The 18,556-nt window shown below is 37.4% G+C and overlaps 1 protein-coding gene across 9 annotated transcripts in view; it reads right to left on the reverse strand.

The window, feature by feature from the left end:
- The window catches only part of MAP2 (microtubule-associated protein 2), a 267,610-nt gene that overhangs the window by 88,748 nt on the left and 160,306 nt on the right, over nucleotides 1-18,556 (reverse strand). For all 9 annotated transcript variants that reach the window (XM_012726979.1, XM_012727016.1, XM_012727014.1 and 6 more), the window contains one exon: nucleotides 3,956-4,033. The gene's annotated coding sequence lies outside the window, so the exon portion shown is untranslated. The remainder of the gene's footprint in view (nucleotides 1-3,955; nucleotides 4,034-18,556) is intronic.

Raw genomic sequence — 18,556 nt, forward strand, 5'->3', positions numbered from 1 at the left:
AGAATTTATTTCTGGAAGGTTTAATCTGACTTTAAACTTATTCACAAAGTGCCATGGAATGGAGCTGAATGTTGGTGAGTCAGTCATCAGCACAGTTCAGAGAAGATTGTGAAAATAACAGGTCTCTACTGTCCTTAACTACTGGGGTATTGTGTTCCTACTGAGGTCTGTCTCTTGCCAAATGTTCTCAACAATATAAACACTCATTTTTAAGTGCAACTCCTAGGAAATATTACAAAAAGCAAACCAAAAAATGGCCTGTTTTACAGAAAGGTACCTCAATGTATGAACTACAAATGATAAAAGATACATTTATATTTGAAGATAACACAAAATCTAAAAAGTATCAGCCTATAGTATATCTCAGCATTATTTAGGTAGCATACGTCATGGAATAAAAAAATAATATCTGCTCTTAAGTGGTCATTTCGTTTACATAAGCTAACTTGTCTCTTTGGAGTTAGGACTACTATTAAGAGAAAAGATTACTTATCAGTAGAAATAAGTTTAGTCATAATGTCATAAAACCATGTGTTAAAAAGATGCCTGGAATCTAATCTCTTCAGCATTCCAGAAGCAAAGGCCTCTAAGGCAAGCTGAAAGAATCCTGGAAAGTAACAACTACCCCTGACACACATTAAGGATATTATGTAGACCCCCTGGAAATTCTTGGGTACCTCTGCCTTCAACAATGGAGAGACCATCAAGATAGAAACAGAGTTCCAGACACAACTCAATCTCTGCCCTCAAGAGAAATGGATCTTGAGATGATGTCAGCGAGGTAGAAGATGCTAGATTATATTAGACCTGCTGACAAAGGTGAAATGTGGGTTTTAATTTATTTACTTACCTTTGATCTTTGTGTCTTTTATTATTAGTAGTTTTTATAGAGGTAATATTTGTTTACATCACTGTATTTTATTCTGATCATTATGGAAAATTATTGTGGATTTTGAATAAGTTACATAAATCTATTACAATTTATAATGATCATATTATAGAATAGTAGAGAATATAGAAGAGTCAGAGCAAGCAAATGGAGAGAGCATGGAGTCAAAAGAAAGGCAGAGATAATGACAGGATCCAATTCCCAGCAGGCACAGCTTGGTACTGTTAGTATCTGCTATGAGTCTTGAGGGGATTAAATAGCATGGCTCTTATAGGTGGTGGAAGCTGGTGCTAAACCAATTATCAGAACTGTGTGACTATAGTGTTTGCATGGGGCTTTTGTAACAATGAGATGCTGATATTAAATTTCACAGAGATATATCAATCTTTACACTTAGAAGTATATGTTTTATGTTTGATATACTCAAATCTAAATTTTACAGAATAATTAATAGCTGCAAAAGATTGCAAGGATTTTGTTATTTCCAAACATTTCATTCCTATTATCTTATTCAGTTTAATTCCAATTAGCAAGATTCTTTGATCACAAAGGTGGTTAATCACCCTGTAAACACTATTAAGATAAATGGCAAAATTGAGATGTCTGATTCAATAGTCACATTCATTTCACCAAAGGAAACTTTGCTATTCCCAATCTTTGTTTACTTTCTTTGGATTGATACTGCATCTTCCTTCTTTTCTAAGACCAGTCCTCTCAATTCTCATAAAAGCATCCTAAAGAAATATTGGTAGAATAAATGAAACCATTATTTTTGTGCCAAATAATTTGTTTTTCTCACCTCCATTTCTGGTAGCAGCATAGTATTGTAGTCTGAGGGGCTGAATTTGAATCCAGGCTCTGCAATCACTATATGAACTTCAGAAAGTTAGCCTTAATCTCCCCAGCTGCATAACTATAATGAAATTCTTATCTGGGAGGCTTACAGAAAACTTGCATTTACTCATGCTCACCCAGCAAAGATTAGTTCAGCTCTTCTTCCCCCCCCCCCGACTATGCCAAAGTACTAATTTATTTCCTTTAGAAAATAAAAAGTTATGCAAGTTTCTATCTTTAAATCTGAACATTGTACAGTAACTGTAGTACTGGGGGGAGGGGAAGAAAAGGGAAAATCCCTCTTTAAAAGTGTCTCCCATGATCTTAGGAAGGAATTTGAACAATTAAAATGGGTCAACAAAAACAGTTACTCCTTTAAGTATCTTTTAAATTTCAAAAGTAATATTTACATTGTCTTTGGGAATAACCAGTATTTCATCTCTGGGGAAATAAAACAGATTGCAATTACTGTGTTATGGCAAAAGTAGTGAAATTCATGAGTCCCATTAGTTAATAAGATCCCTACAGTCAATAAAAAAGTGCTATTCTAATAAGAAAAAAATGAAACATAAACTGGATTGGCATGGTATCATTATTAAGTACTATGTGGTTCTTAAAAGCAAATCCCAAAGATGCTTTCAAAGCCGTGCTTAAGCCATTTGCGTATTAAATCTTGAAAATGCTGAGGGTTATTTAGAATAATACTTAATAATACTTAGCTCCAAATGTTTGCAATGTTAAAAATAGTCAACTTTATGATTGTCAGAATGATCCAACCAGATCTCCATTTATCGGTATCAATAGATTGCTAGATTACAAAGACAAGCTGCAATGAGTATTTATAGCATGCTTCCAATTATGTATATTTTAAATGTAAATAATCATGTGGCATATTGTTTCATATACATGTATTTCTTTAAAGCACTGAACGCACAGATTGTGACATGCCTGTTCTGCTCCCCACTCTGTCTCTAATGAATCCTCTCACCACCCTGCATCTCTGGTATACACCCAAGTTCTTGTATGCATAAATAAACAAATCTTTAAAAAAAATAAAATAATAAGGAAACAATAAAGTATATTTTGCTGTGGCCAATTAAGATTGGGTATTCAATACTTCTAATAAAAACATTAAATTAAAATATATTCTTCATTCCCCACAATAAGAAATCATTCATTTGTTATCTTTCTATATTATCCTACATTTATCACAGGAATTTTGAGTTTAAAGAAATATGTAAAACAAAAGAAAATGCTTTTTTAAGTTCATGTACAAACTTGTGTGTATACTCATACAGCAACTAGAAAGTAATAAGTACAAGCATAAAATGAATAGTTGTCTGATTGCTCTTTGAGTAAATGTATATATATATATTATTTATTTATTTATTCGTACAGAACTGGGGTACAGGCCGGAGATGCGGAGGGTGCGAGGATTCACCAGAGACCGAGTGGGGAGCAGAACAGGCAGATCGACGAAGTACACTGCTGAGGGGAGCAGCGGGCGGGTCAGGAGAGGTCTGCCCATGTGGATCTCCTCCGGGGCAGGCGGGGATCGAACTCATGTGGAAGTGGCTTAAGTTTCTTTGTGCTGTGCTTTAACCCGCTGCGCCACCAGGGAGGGCCCTGTATATGCTTTTTTTTTTTTTTTTTAAGTTCAAAGAAGGCACTCAACATAGGAGAATCTGCTTGCTAGACATTTCTACCATATTATGATATGATATTTCTCTCACTGCAGTTCTTTCCAGAATCTCTTTGTTCTCACAACCATGTATTGGATGAACTCCTCCAGCTGTGCTCTCTCTCTCTCGCTCTCTCTCTCTCTCTCTCTCTTTCATCACCCTAACCTATAAAACGGGAATGTCTCCAGAGTCATGGAATTTTTGCAAGTAATAAATCGACCAGTTTATGTGAAGTAAGTCATGTACGACCATGCTGGCATGTAGTTAGTGCAGAACAAGTATTATTGGCATTGCCAGTTATAACTGGACAGGCTTAGTTCAGTCCTCAGGGCACAAAAAGTTCATTTCATTTTTTTGACCATTAAATCGTTGTAAATAATATGAAGTATTACTTTAACCATTCTAAATGAATGTGCTATAGAATTCATAGGTGTATTCTGCCTTATCAAAATGCACTGATATTCATTTAAATGTTTAAGGTATGGTTATGTAAGGTACTGTTTTTCACAATTGTGAGTTAACTTCTACTAGAGAGTAAATAAGGTCTTACCTGCCCAAGGAAGTGGTAAAATGGGAAAGTTTGTTATGATGTATCCTCAAAGGGTTGATAATATGTCCTGGCTTCTTTCTGTTAAAAAAAGAAAGAAAGAAAATTAATAATTGATTCTCAGATCTATAAACATCAATTGCATCATGTTAACTCCGCACAAAATTCAACTTGTGACTTTTTCTTTTTGTATTGGTTAATACGAGATTTGAGAGAGACTGAATGATGATTCTTTGTATTTACTATTTCAAGTGTTTGAAATAGAGCAGTGAAAATGGTAACTGATGCACATTTTCTCTCACTTTTTGAGTTTACTGCAATGAAACTTCTTAAGTATTATACCCAAGGAAAGAAATTGTAAATTGGTTTCGGCTAATAAATAGCAAGCAATTGAATTGTCTCCCAAGAGATTATATTCATCCGGGTAAATTGTTAATTATATCCAGTAAGCTTAAGAGGACTGGGCCTCTAGCCCAGTCTGCATTGATTCTCTCTAGCACAAGATGAAGAGGAATTTTTTAACAACAAATTTAAATTTCTCTATAGAGTACTAAACTTATTTTGACATTCAGGATCCTAAAATTCATTCTGGATTAGTAATTCTGTTTAGAAATTTTACTCAAACAATTCAGAATACTTCATTCAAAAGTAGTATCCAGATATACCTAGAAATAGCACAGCCACTAGAAAGCACTGGGCTTGCTTTGTATCTAAAACGCCACCAGGTATAGGCATCCTCATCCACGGGGCAAAGAACAAAGTAGGCATGATGTGGAAATAATGGTCCTCGATGCAAGGGGGGAGCTGAGGTCCATTCTGAAGCTCTGCTCTTTTATAATAGGGTCAAAAACTGTGCATCGTTTTGCATTTTCACAAAGATCTGTGTGTTGTCCTTCTCAAAGGGGGAACCCCATCATGTCCTCAAGAGAGGTGTTGCTTTACCAGAAGTCCTAAGACCCAAAATTAGAAAACAATTAGCTTTTCAAGACTCAGTAGGAAATGTACACTTGAGAAGCAGTTGGTTTAATTCTGTTCTATAACCCACCAAGAAAGTAATGTGTGTATGAACAAGAGTTTGATTCAAAATTAACAAACACTGGGCTAGGTCCTACACTAAGAACTCTTCCATATATTAGCTCACTTGATCTGTGAATGTTCATTCATTATATGCCTATTCATGTACATTAAACATAGAAAGGTTAAACAAAAAAAAAATCTGCAGGCAAGAAGAAAAACAGTAGAATTTTCTGCTCTCTCAAATAATAATAATTTGATCGTGGTTATAGAAAAAAAAATTGGACTGTACAGATCCTGCCCACAGATCTTTTTGTACTTTTATTTTATTTTATTTTTTAAAAGATTTATTTATTTGGACCCTCCCTGGAGGCCTACAGGGTTGGAGTGCTGCACTGCAAAGCAAAGCCATCACATTAGAACAAGTTTTGAAGAGAATCTTATTGAAGCTTCAGAGCTCATAACGTCTTCATAACAGTTAAAGGTTCTTATCTGTTTTTCTTTTTTTTTTTAAGATTTATTTATTCATGCATACAGAACTGGGGTATAGGCCAGAGGTACGGGGACGGTGAGAGGATTCACCAGAAACAGAATGGGGAGCAGAACAGGCAGATCAGCGAAGTCCACTGCTGAGGGTAGCAGTAGGAGAGACAAGTGAAGTCTGCCGCACCATGTGGGTCACCTCCCTTGTTGGGGATTGAACTTGTGCTGCAGTAGCTGTGGCTAGCTTCACAGTGCTGTGCTTTGAACTGCTGTGCCACCAAGGAGGGCCCTCTTTTTGTCCTTTAAATCCAGTTCAGTGAGTCTCAAATTTGGATTATGTAACATTTTTATGCTATGTTTTAGTACATACAAGTAAAGATTAGTTAAGTAAATTTTAAAGGTAGTTTTGATTAAAAGAAGTTTAATTATGGTTTTACAGCACATGTAAAATGGTGGATCAGCTTTGAAACTTGTTCAGATAGAAAGACTCCCTAGAACAAATTATTAGATTTTTTCCCCTTTATATTATTTATTTTCTGGAAATTCCTTGCATTTTTTATACTTTTATCTTCATGGTTCTCAAGTACAGGCAGCCAAAAATCTAAGCACGCTGGTGCATATTTTACATAGGACATTTATATTTTGCCCTGACAAAAATAAGAAGGTGGAAGTAATGCAGGCCTCCTTGGTGGTGCAACAGTTAAGTCCCAGCACTGTGACGGTACCCCAGGCCAGGGAGCTGACCCACATGGCACAGCAGACATCTCCTGTCTTGCCTACTGCTCCCCTCAGTAGTGTATTTCACTCTGTCCACCTGTTCTGCTCTCCAGTCTATCTCTGCTAGATCCTCTCACTCTCTCACACTTCTGGTCTAGACCTCAGATTTTGTATGCAAAAATAAATAAGTCTTTAAAAAAAAGAAAAGAGGCCAGCAAACGGTGGTCCATGGACCATATCCATCCTGCAGCTTTCTGTTTCCCTAAATACAATGTTATTGGCACACAGCCACGTCCATTCATTTCCCTGTTGTCCACAGTTGTTTTCAGACTATAAGGTCAGTGCAGAGTAGTTGTGACAGAGATTGTATGGTCCTTTTTATAACTGTAGATGGCCCAAAATAGTTACTACTGGCTCTTTACGGAAAATGCTTGCTGAAATCTGTTAATCAAAGAATATGTTCATTATGTAAAACACAAAGAATATGTTCATTATCTAAAACACAATACCTTGTGTTACAGTATTTAAAAAATTAGCTCAATAGTTAGATATAAAGAAAGCAAAAGTCCAGTAGTAAACACTTAAAAAGTCATTTTTTCCAAAAGAATTTAGAATTTATTGCCAAAGGATGAGATGATTAAGAAATTGAAGGAACTCGGCAACAATTACCCATGAAATAACTGCCTACTTAACCATCAACCTGACTTTTGTGGGTTTTTTTTTTTTTTTGGTTTTAATTTTAAATAAGTATCCTTTTTCTAGACCTTTTTTATGAGAAATAGATAAGTGCCATCTGGGGTTTATTTTTAAAATGCAATTTATGGCTTATTACATAAGGCATATGAAATTGAATAGTCATTTTAAATTAACACAAAGCAGTTAGAAGTGATAATTTTTATTCTATATCAAAAGGAATAAACTACTTTAACATGGTTTTTGTGAAGAATTTTTGATACCTTTGTTAGTATTTGATACATCCTATACAGTGGCTGCAACATCTCTAGAATAATATTTAGCAAACATTTATATGCCATTTGTCATGTGCCAGACAATGTTCCAAAAACTTCATACCGATCAGTAAAATTATTCCTCACTATCACCCACTGAGATAGCAAATGGTTATTACCCTTCCTTAAGGGCTAGCCTACAATGACAGGAAGAGGATATGATTGGCCTAATGAAAAAAGGATAATTCATTTAATAAGGATTCCAAGGAAAACATTTGTTTAGCTATAAACAGAATCAATATTTTCTCAGCAGATTAGTCTTTAAATAGAAAATGCATACAGTGTATTTAGCTGCGTGGAATACATACTTGGGTGCTAGCATATTTATATGCAGGTTTAACATATACAGCACAGAAATTAGAATGAATGCAGACTTTAGATTCTCCTGGAGAAAACAGTGCCAGTGTGCTTTTCTCAACTGACTTAAGAACCCATGTTCATTAAGCAACTAAGTCAACAAGAACTCTTTCCTGGATGTTAGGCCAAGACACACCTTTTTATTAACATTCATTAAAACACATTCTAGCAATGGCACAACTTGAAACAACTAGCAACAACAGATACTGGCAAGGATGTGGTACACTGCTGGTAGGAATGTAAACTAGTACAACCAATAGGAAAACTGTTTGGAGTTTCCTCAAAGTGCTAAACATGGAGCTTCCATATGACCCAGCAATCCCACTCCTAGTTATCTACCCAAAATACAAAAATACTGATTCAAAAAGATACCTGCACCCCCACGTTTATTGCTGCTTTATTTACAATAAGAAACACATGGAATCAACCCAAATGCCCAAAAATGGATGACTGGAGAAAAAAGATGTGTTATATACACACAATGCTATATTACTCAGCAACCAAAAATAAATAAATAAATAAACACATGCCTTTTGCAGCAACATGGATGGAGCTGGAAAACATCATGCTTAGTGAAATAAGCCAGGAAGAAAAATATGGTTTCACTCATTACAGGAGTATAATGGACCAGGTGAGAAAATAATAATAATAATAATAATGAACAGCTATAAACCAGAGGCATTTCATGGGGGTGGAGTATGGAATGGGATCAAAAACAGTAGGGGGGGAGAGAAATGCACTGGACTATGGTGATGGCACATGGGTGATTTAGTGATGGGAAGCCCAAGGGGATTACAACTGAGATGAAAAAATGCACAAAATGTTGTAAAAATAAACTTTTACATTATTTAAAACAAAACAAAACAAAACAAAACACATTCTAGCATTAACTCATCTCGCTTTTTAGTTTTGTAATTTGATAGTCTTCACCAAATACAAAATACACTGATCTATGTTTGAAGTAGCTGGAATCCTAAACAGCATTTCTGGAGGGTAAACTTAACCACAGTGACCACCATTAGTCTACCCAGCTAGTTTTCAAACAAATAATGTTGTTCTCCACCTCTTCTATCAATTTACTCTATGTGATTTGGAAGAGTTAATATAATTCAGTGCACTTGTCCAGGATAACAAGATTCCAATTACTGAGAACTGAATTGTTAGTACTGTTGGGAAAATCTCTACTGGCTGAGCAGTCTTTTTTTTTTTTTTTTTTTTTAAAGATTTACTTATTTGTGCATACAGAACTGGGGTACAGGCCAGAGGCTCAGGGGCGGTGAGAGGCTTCACCAGAGACAGAATGGGGAACAGAACAGGCAGATCAAGGAAGTACACTGCTGAGGGGAGCAGCGGGCGGGTCAGGAGAGGTCTGCCACACCATGTGGTCACCTCCAGGGCAGGCAGGAATCGAACTCATGCGGAAGCGACTTTAGATTCTCAGTGCTGTGCTTTAACCTGCTGCGCCACCAGGGAGGGCCTAGCTGAGCAGTCTTATGTAGGAGATAAAATGCCAACATAACATTGTTTAGTATGATGTGCTACTGAACCATTTCTATTGTCTAACATGTTTAGAAGCAGATCATTATCATGGCTTATTTGTGAATAACTGAAAGTCATGGTAGATTGAAGTCACATTATATGAACAGATCAGAGAAGGACCTTTATTTCTTGGTGTTTTTGGTTTTTGTTTTTTGTTTGTTTTGCCAAAGTTCCTTTCAGTAGGACATCATGTTTCTTGCAAAGGAAACTTACTTCAAAATATACACATGAAAGAATTTGAGATGTTCCCCAAAAGAGTTATTCAAAACAACGTTTTCTACTGGCTAGAGAATCTAGGTAAGGCTGACCGTAAGACTAATCCCCTATCCCCTGAACTGCTATTCCAGGCTGTGGCTGAGGACAAGCAGTCTGGGTTAAGCTGACAGGGTAAATTATCTAGTCTTTTCTGAAGCATTTCAGCATAATTGAAGACAGAAAAAAAAATAGGATATAAATAGGTGAGGGATAATGGGTTGGATTTTTTTCAGAAAAAATCAAACTTAAGCTTGAGTCTTTATATAATAAAGTTTATAACTTGTTTATACATATCCTGATGTGAGCAGGAGAATTCACTAGACTGTTCTCTCTCATGCCGTGACTCCCTAATATGATATATTCTTCTTGGGGTTCAACTCATGGTTTCAAGGGTAATGCAGTGGGAAGTAAGAACAGGGAGGACTGTGGAATGGCTTTTAAACATGTCATTTCCTTGTAGAGCTCACTGTATGAACTGTCTAAATGCAAGGGGTTGAGAAGCATGGAAGTGGAGATTTGGGTTTACCTCACTATCTGAAAGTACAGTATTCCTGTGAATGGCCCATATGCCGGGGAAAGGCCATGGCATAAAGAAGTGATTACCATTAGTTTATATGGAAAAATTCCTTTGAGTCCTCCATCACCCCAATTGGCATAAAGAAGTAATTATCATTAGTTTATACAGAAAAATTTCTATGAAAATTCTATCAGCCCAAAAGGTATAAAGAAGCAATTACCATTAGATTATATGGAAAAAATTTAGATCCCAAATGACCTACAAAATCATATTGTTACAAGGCAAGGAAAGGGACACTTCAGAACCCCCAAACCTGCCTGCTCTAAATAGGTTCTGCTATCTGCCGCATTAAGACAAAACATATATGACCTTCAATGGAAAAGAACTTTAATACAATGAGTGTGCAATACAGAAAAGACAAAGAATATAGTTTCTAATCAAACACCAGAAGTCACCTATCCCCTTCGTGGGTAAAAGTCCATCCAAAAGGGACTGGCCCAAAGCAAGGCCTGAAAGCCCGCCACAGGTCTAAAGTATCTTCTAGTGGGAGCCATAAGGGTCAGAAATAGCCAGACAAGTCTGAGAAGAAAAGAGCAAAATAAAAATTAAGATAAATGCTGCCATAGTCAACCTTTCCACAGATCACTCACCCACATCTGTTTCAACCAGACTAGAGTCAAGAAACAAGAGCCGCTTCTCATGTCTCTCTGTTCCATGTGCCTCCCTTAGGTCACCTTCTGGCTTTCTATCCTGCTTCTATCCTCCTCAATTTCCTCTCCAGATTTTTCTTCTCCCTATTCAACTCCACCCTCCATTGGGTGGGGCAGGGTACCTGGAACCTCCCCTTTGGCTGGGAACCACCTGTTACAATACCACATAAAACATACAACCTAAAATAGCACTACCATACAGTAAAAGCTAGGGTGAGATGACAAATATGCAGCCTGTGCAAAGGAGCTCCGCAGCAGCTCTAGAAAGGCTGCTGCAAAACAAAAGCTGATACAACTGTCCCTCTTTTTTTTTTTTTTTTTTTAAAAGATTTATTTATTTGTTCATACAGAACTGGGGTACAGGCCAGAGGCTCAGGGGCGGTGAGAAGCTTCACCAGAGACAGAGTGGGGAGCAGAGGGAGGGTCAGAAGAGGTCTGCCGCGCCATGTGGTCACTTCCGGGGCAGGTGGGGATAGAACTCATGCAGAAGTGGCTTAAGCTTATTAGTGCTGTGCTATAACCCATTGCACCACCAGGGAGGACCTCTTATTTATTTATTTTTTTTTTTAAGTGAAGAACCTCTTTGGATTAAAAGTGAAGAACTGTTGCTGGTTTTTTGTAAGAGCAAAATGACTTGAGATGAAGTTTCACAAAGCAGGGGATACCTATGTGTATATAACAATAATGAAAGAGTACTGTAGAGCTGTCAATAGATACTTCAAGGTTATGCTTGGGTTTCTTCCTTGGTGAAAGGGTTCAAAAAGAAATGATGTTCTGTGATAAGAGCTAAAAAGTGATTTTGCTAAATTGCTAACAAATACTAACACTGATAAACATATATAAATATAAATATTTGACTCTATAAATAAAAGATGGACTGGCACTGCAATATAGAGAACCCTGGGCAGCAATGGGGCACATGTGTCAGTGTTTTCACTTATTTATATATTACACTCTGTTTTCGGCTCAGAATCAGAATAAAGCCAAAAGAAATCACACTTATTTGCTTGACAGAAAGCCATCTGTTCATTTGTTTCTAATTTTCACACAAACACTAATCATTTTTTAAAATGGCAGAATAGTTAATGCAGATAAGTAGATTTATATAGTACAAGAGAAGAAATTGGGAGGGAGAACAAAAGATGAAAGCTGTTACAAAACTATCTTTCCAAGATGCATTTACCGGTTTCAATCTCATGTACAAAATTCTTGTCAAAATAACTAAAATCCTAGCTCTGGCCTCAAGGATCCAGACCATGAATACACTAAACTTTTTCAAACTTACTTCCACATTTCTAGTATCACAAACCATCACATCCTTTTAGACTTGTTTTTTTCTAAATTGTTTTTAAAATTTCGACTTCACTTTTCTTCTCTTTCTGAAAATCACTTTCCATTTTCTTTCTCTCCCCATCTCTCCTTCCTTCCTTCTTTCTTTCCTCTAGGTTTTTCAACCTCTCTTATATTGAAGATGTTTCCTAAGAAGTCTTCCCCACACATCCCCAGGCACTGGGAGATGACTCTTGTTTCTATTACTATGCTGTATTGTTAATTAAAGATTTTTGAAATCAAAACAAATTCACAGCCCTATTTTTTTTTTGCTTTATTTCAATCCTAGACACCATTGGTTTCTATAAAATATATTTTTTCATAGTATTTTTAGTTCAAATAAAAAATGAAGGACAAAAAAATATTAATCCTTGTAAGAGTACACAATGTACTTCAAATAAGGCTGCCATATTATCAAGTTGTCTCAAGTGGTATTGTTACAGGGCAGGGAGAGAGTGGCAACCCTGAACCCCCAAACCTGCCTGCTTTAAACAGGTTCTGCTATCCACCTCATCAAGACAAAAAATGTATGACCTTTAATGGAAAGGAACTTTTTTTTTTTTTAAAGATTTATTTATTTATTTGTACAGAACTGGGGTACAGGCCAGAGATGCGGAGGGTGAGAGAATTCACCAGAGACAGAGCGGGGAGCAGAACAGGCAGATCAACGAAGTACACTGCTGAGGGGAGCAGCGGGCGGGTCAGGAGAGGTCTGCCACGACATGTGGTCGCCTCCGGTGCAGGCGGGAATCGAACTCATGAGGAAGTAGCTCTAGATTCTCAGTGCTGTGCTTTAACCCGCTGCGCCACCAGGGAGGGCCAGAAAGGAACTTTTTAATACAATGATTGTGCAATACAGAAGACAAAGAATATAGTTTCTATATCAAACACCCAAAGTTACCCCTCTCCTTGTGGGTAAAAGTCAACCTAAAAGGGATTGGCTCTAAGCAAGGCCTGAAAGCCCACCACAAGCCTACAGCACCTTGTGGCCGGGACCCATAGAAAAAGGTCAGAAATGGACAGATAAGTCTGGGAGGAAGAGAGCAAAATCGAAATCAAGATAAATGCTGCCATAGTTAGACTCCCCATGGGTCTCCCACCCACATCTATTTCAACCAGTCCAGGACCAAGAAGAAGAAAGTACAGTTTTTTTTCACATGTCTCTGCTCTGTGTGGCTCCCTCTAGTCTACTTCTGGCTCTCCAGCCTGCTTCCTTCCTCTTCAGTCTCCTCTCCAGCTTCCTCTCTTCTCTCCTCAGCTCCACCCTCTTTTTAGGTGGTGCAGGGAACCTGAAGCCTCCCCTTTTCCTGCCCCCCCCACCATTACAATATTAGCAATCTTCACTCCTAAACTATTTCCTCAAATCACCATCAGAAACACTGAATAATTGATTTGTTTAATGTCTGTTCTGCCAAACACCAACTAATCTGTAAACTTCAGAAGGACAGGAGCCATTTACTTTCACATTTACTACATTTCCTGTCTGGTAGCAAGTACTTGCCCAATAACTACCATCAAAAGAATGAAAATTTGAGATGGGATGAGAAAATGGAAAGGTTTGGTGATACTTTAAATTCTGTGTGTATAGATTCCTCTGTTTTAAGATATTTCCTTATCTACCTGCCTTTCTGCTTCCCTGATTTTAAAGTGGATGACAAGTAAGGGTTCAATGAACAGATGAATGAACATACAGTAACAGTTTATTTTCCCAGACACACTGAATAGAGTTTGACTCAATTAGATCTCTGAGATGAAAATAACACAGGATTTGAACCTGGAAGTTGTACTGGCACCTAACTGGCTGTGCAATACCGGGCAGACCTTGTAACAGCTCATAACAGTAAAAAGAGATTATTAATGAGCCTTCCCATAGAGAGTTGCTACAAGAATTAAATAAAATCGTTTTAGAAAACACTTTTAATAATTGTGTAAAACTGCCAATATCAGTCCTCAAACAGTAATTCTTCACTACTTAGCACTATGACATACCATTATGAAAAGGCTAGGGGATTACTTGAGCAGAGTTGATGGTTTCTTCCCTTCAATTCTTTCATTTTGCTTAGCAGCCGAATGCCCTGACATAAGGTGTCTTTGAGAAGCATTGTGCCAGAGAAAGAAAAGTACCGCGTTGATAATAGCCCCAAATTCACCTGCTGGGGGCCATCTGTCAACCAGCAGCAATACACAGAGATCTCACCCCAGAGGCATCTGGCTGATCTTAGGGGACATAGAGCACCAGTGAATTGTCCAGGCAATGTGAAAGCTTAAATTTGAGCTCTGCTCTAAAGAAGTCAGAATTTAGCCAACAGATGATATTCTTTGCCCCAGCTCCCATGTTCTCTGAGGATGACATTCCTGACTGTGAGATAATTTGAAAAGGGGTGCCTTTAGAAAAGAGGATTTTACCACAGAGAGGAAAATACAAGCTGTGCTACAGTCATCTGACTGGAAAAATGAAATGCTGGCAAATCTACTTTTAGCCCAGAAAGCTTAAAGTTCTAAAAGCAGAGGGATTTTATCAACTCACTGGAGATTTCAGAGTTTACAATTAAGGGTGTTCTCCAGCTGATTCAAGTCCTTTATTTTTTGCTGAGTATTGTTCAAGAAGCAATGCAAGATAACTTAATTAGCACAGAGGAAACTAAGTTGGTACCTACCCTTTCCCCCATTGGTAGTGCTAACATGAATTACCTTCTTTTCCTCCCCAAATGATTTTCTTTACAGTAACAGCCAACATTTTATACAAACAAAATTGCCAGTAATAACTCATTTTTAAAAAGTGAGGATTTCTTAACTGAATGAGACTATAACTGAGAAAATACATCAAAATAAAAGCTAGCCTTGAAACATACCTGAATCTACTAGGTTGGCACCCAAGGTATTCTGAAAATTTCATATCAGTATCCCTACGAGCATGTTACAATAATTCTCCCATCCATGACCTTTGAGATATTAAGATGCGCAAGGATATATCATTAAGATTTCACCAAACGAAAGGGGAGGACTTGGCACAGAGATGTTGGCAACAAAGACAACACAAAAAGAGGGTGCCTCCCTATAAATAGGAGCAAAGGAGGAGGCAGGTCTCTGCTGGGGTGTTCTTTAAAAGGCTTTTTTAATGCTTCTATTATTCTGTCCTGGCCTTGCAATTCCCTTCCTTTGTGAGCTTTTCAGAGGCTGTTCTAATATTAAGCTTTATTTAATTGGCTTAGACTTAAGTAAACAGACATGGCTGGGATTAAGGGCAGTGAGACTGCAGGGAGGAAGAGTGCAGAAATCAGCAGCGGGAGGGGCAAAGAGACAGGGGATGTGGTACTGTGGCAGATACCAGAAAACCCACAGCATTGCAAGTGCCTGAAAGGTTTTCATCTAAAGCTGCTAGTGGTGACTTAAAATCTATAATCAAGCCACATGTGTCTGATTTATATAAAAACATAATGAAAATAAGATTAAAGTCTAAACTAAAAAATAACAGCAAGTGATCCAGTGTGGTTGCAAATATTCTAAATGGTCTAATTACTGTTGTTCCAAAGGAATGTGAGGGCTGCTAACGTCTTGCTGAGGTTCCTCTGGGCTCCCAAGGAACTATGTCAGCCATATTTAGTATCTGCAGGCACAAAAGTCTGCTTCAAAGGAAGGATTTCACCCTTACACTCTGAGAATGGCTTTTAGAATTACTCTAGGCTGATGAATAGTCAAGACTTATTTTTCTCCCAGTTGTTTTATTTTTAAATTTATTTTAGTTTTAGACATTTTATTTAAAATTTTTTAATTAATTTTTTGTTGACACAATTTTGCACTTGAACATTATATAAGTTTCAGGTATGCAACATTATTACTAAAAAGAATCAATGAAGCTTAAACAGCCTCTTTTGTTGTCCCTTGCTTTGGTTAAGTCTCAGCACTGTCACTGTAACAGCCTGAGTTCAATTCTGGCCAAGGAACTAACCACATATGGCACAGCAGACCTCTCCTGTCTGGCCTGCATCTCTCTTTAATCAGTAATTCCTTCTGCTCACCCCCCTCTGTCTCTGGTGAATCCTCTCACCCACTACTTCCCAGCCCCTCTATGAAAAAAATAAATGAAATTTAAAAAATCTTAAAATAAAAGTATTAGCATTAAAAATCCTGACTCCTTGTAATTCTGTTACAAAAAAGTCACATTCACCTGCCCCAGAGGCAGGTCTTCTCATTACAGGAGAGCATGGACTTGAGGGCAGCCCAGACTCTTCCATCCTGATACAACTTCAAAGGAACAAGAATATCTGGAATGTAGATTTCTGCTACTGTTTTAAGCAAACATATAGAAACATGTTGGTTATTTTAAAAGAAAAGAAAGAATCTTTAGGGCCCTCCCTGGTGGTGCAGCGGGTTAAACCACAGCACTAAGAAGCTAAAGCCACTTCATCATGAGTCTGATCCCCGCCCCTGAGGTGACCCACATGGCACGTGAATAAATAAATCTTAAAAAAAAAAAAAAGATAAGAATCTTTCATTGTCATGAGGACGTTATGAGCTCTGAAACTTCAATAAGATTCCTTTGAAACTTCTTCTAATATGATGGTTTTATGCTTAAATGGAGCCCATGCACAATCAAAAGAGATATCTACTATTCTTGTCTCAATATCCTACTGGTGTGTGTATCACCTAACACTACCTAATGTTTAAGTGCAAATTCAAACATCTATTTAATAGTCCTCTCGTTGTTTAAAATAAATCACCTGCTATAATTGTCTACTGAAGAGCATAGCCGGTTTCCAATGGGGACGTCAGCTTTTATTGGAAGTTTACTGTAGGACAGCTGACAAAGAGTTATAACAGACACATGGGAAATTTCTGGTTCCAATCTCCCCAGAGGAGCGGTTTGGAGCATTATATAACTGAACAGCCATTTCTCTTAAATAATTAATTAAATGATTAAAACTCTTTCTCCCTAAAAGAAACAATCTGTGAAGCTACTTTATAGAAACCACTGCTGTTGTTAGTTTCCTTAAAAGTCAAGTTAAGGCCCTCCCTGGTGGGCAGCGGGTTAAGCACTGCACTAAGAAGCTAAAGCCACTTCCGCATGAGTTTGATTCCCGCCTGCCCCAGAGGCGACCACATGGCGTGGCAGACCTCTCCTGACCCGCCCGCTGCTCCCCTCAGCAGTGTACTTCGTCGATCTGCCTGTTCTGCTCTCCGCTCTGTCTCTGGTGAATCCTCTCACCCTCCACATCTCTGGCCTGTACCCCAGTTCTGAACGAATAAATAAGTAAAATCTTTAAAAAAAAAAAAGTCAAGTTAAATTTCCTGATCTGCTGACTTCATACCTGGATTGCCAGCAAATTTTTAAATTATAACTAGAGTAATAACTAGAATATTTTGTGTTCTGTCATTCTCAAAATGGACGGAATTGATTATATTTCTTGACAAACAGTGTTGAACTCTTTCTAAAGTAATCACTATAAAATGGAGATGATTGTCAGGATTTTAAAAATTAAATAAATTCATTATTAGTGCCCAAAGGTGTTGAATGAAATGAACAATCCTTTGATACAGAACATACATACCGGAAAGCCATCTTCTTTTTGGAAAAAATCTTGAAAAATTCATGTTTTACATAAGTTTAAAGACCTACTTTACCAAATACTCAAGGATTAGTTTATCTCTACTCTCGCTCTTTCTCCTTTGCCTCTTTTCTTTCATTCTTTTTTTTTTGTGTGTGGTGATACTTGATGGCAGGTTTTAGGGTCACTTTATATAATGTAATGTTTAGTTTTTCTTTATATTCTCTCCTTGTTAAAGTGTCATAACTGGAGGCAATTTGATCATCATCACACTATTCCTACCTATAAAGTGTTAATTCTAGAAGCTCCTTTTAGACAAGTGTCAGACAAGTGCTTCATGAGAGAGGCTGATGTGTTTTACTTTGTTCATTATAAATCTGTAATATTGCTGATAAGCATGAATTTCAGGGAATGCCAACTGTTCACACGTCAGTCCATTTAATCTCTTTTGTTTTGCGAAAGCCTTTCGAAAGCGGCAACAAGTGCAGCAATCACTGGTTACTAGTGAGCGGCAGCTGGGCAGAGTGGCAAGAAGGGCTTCTGGAGCTGACCAGGCCTTTAGGTGAAAAGTTATTTAATTTCACTGGGCCATCATTTCTTCATTTATAAATTGTGGATGATAATATCTACCTTCTGGGAGAACAATTTTAAGAACCAGGGCAGGTTAGAGAGAGTTTCTCTTGCAGGGTCAGGCCTATAATCAGTATTCACACACGGAACAAGAACTATTTAACAACTCAATGAATTGGGTAATTAGGACTGGTTTATCCAAACACTGAACAGAGAACGAGTGTTGGTATTTGCTATGTTCCATAGTCCTTTGCAATCATGGTTCAAACTTCAGAGTCCCAGATTCCATGGGGGATTCTGATTCGAGAGGTCTGGAGTGGGCCTTGGAATCTACACCCCTCACAAGGACCCAGTATGATTCCTAAGAATGTGATCTGGGGAATTCCAAAATGAGAAATGACTGCTACATAAAATACACTTATTCATACTGGTATATCATTATTTCCTCTGACTGTCATTAAAAAGGAGAATATTGTTCTCAAGTTAACAGCTTAAGAATAGTTGTTACTTAAAATGTTATTGCTATTGTTAAAATAAAGCCTATATAGTTTTAACTATCG

The sequence above is a fragment of the Condylura cristata genome, unplaced genomic scaffold (genome assembly GCF_000260355.1).
Source record: "Condylura cristata isolate star-nosed mole 26May11 unplaced genomic scaffold, ConCri1.0 scaffold00002, whole genome shotgun sequence".
In the NCBI taxonomy this organism is placed as follows: Eukaryota; Metazoa; Chordata; class Mammalia; order Eulipotyphla; family Talpidae; genus Condylura; species Condylura cristata.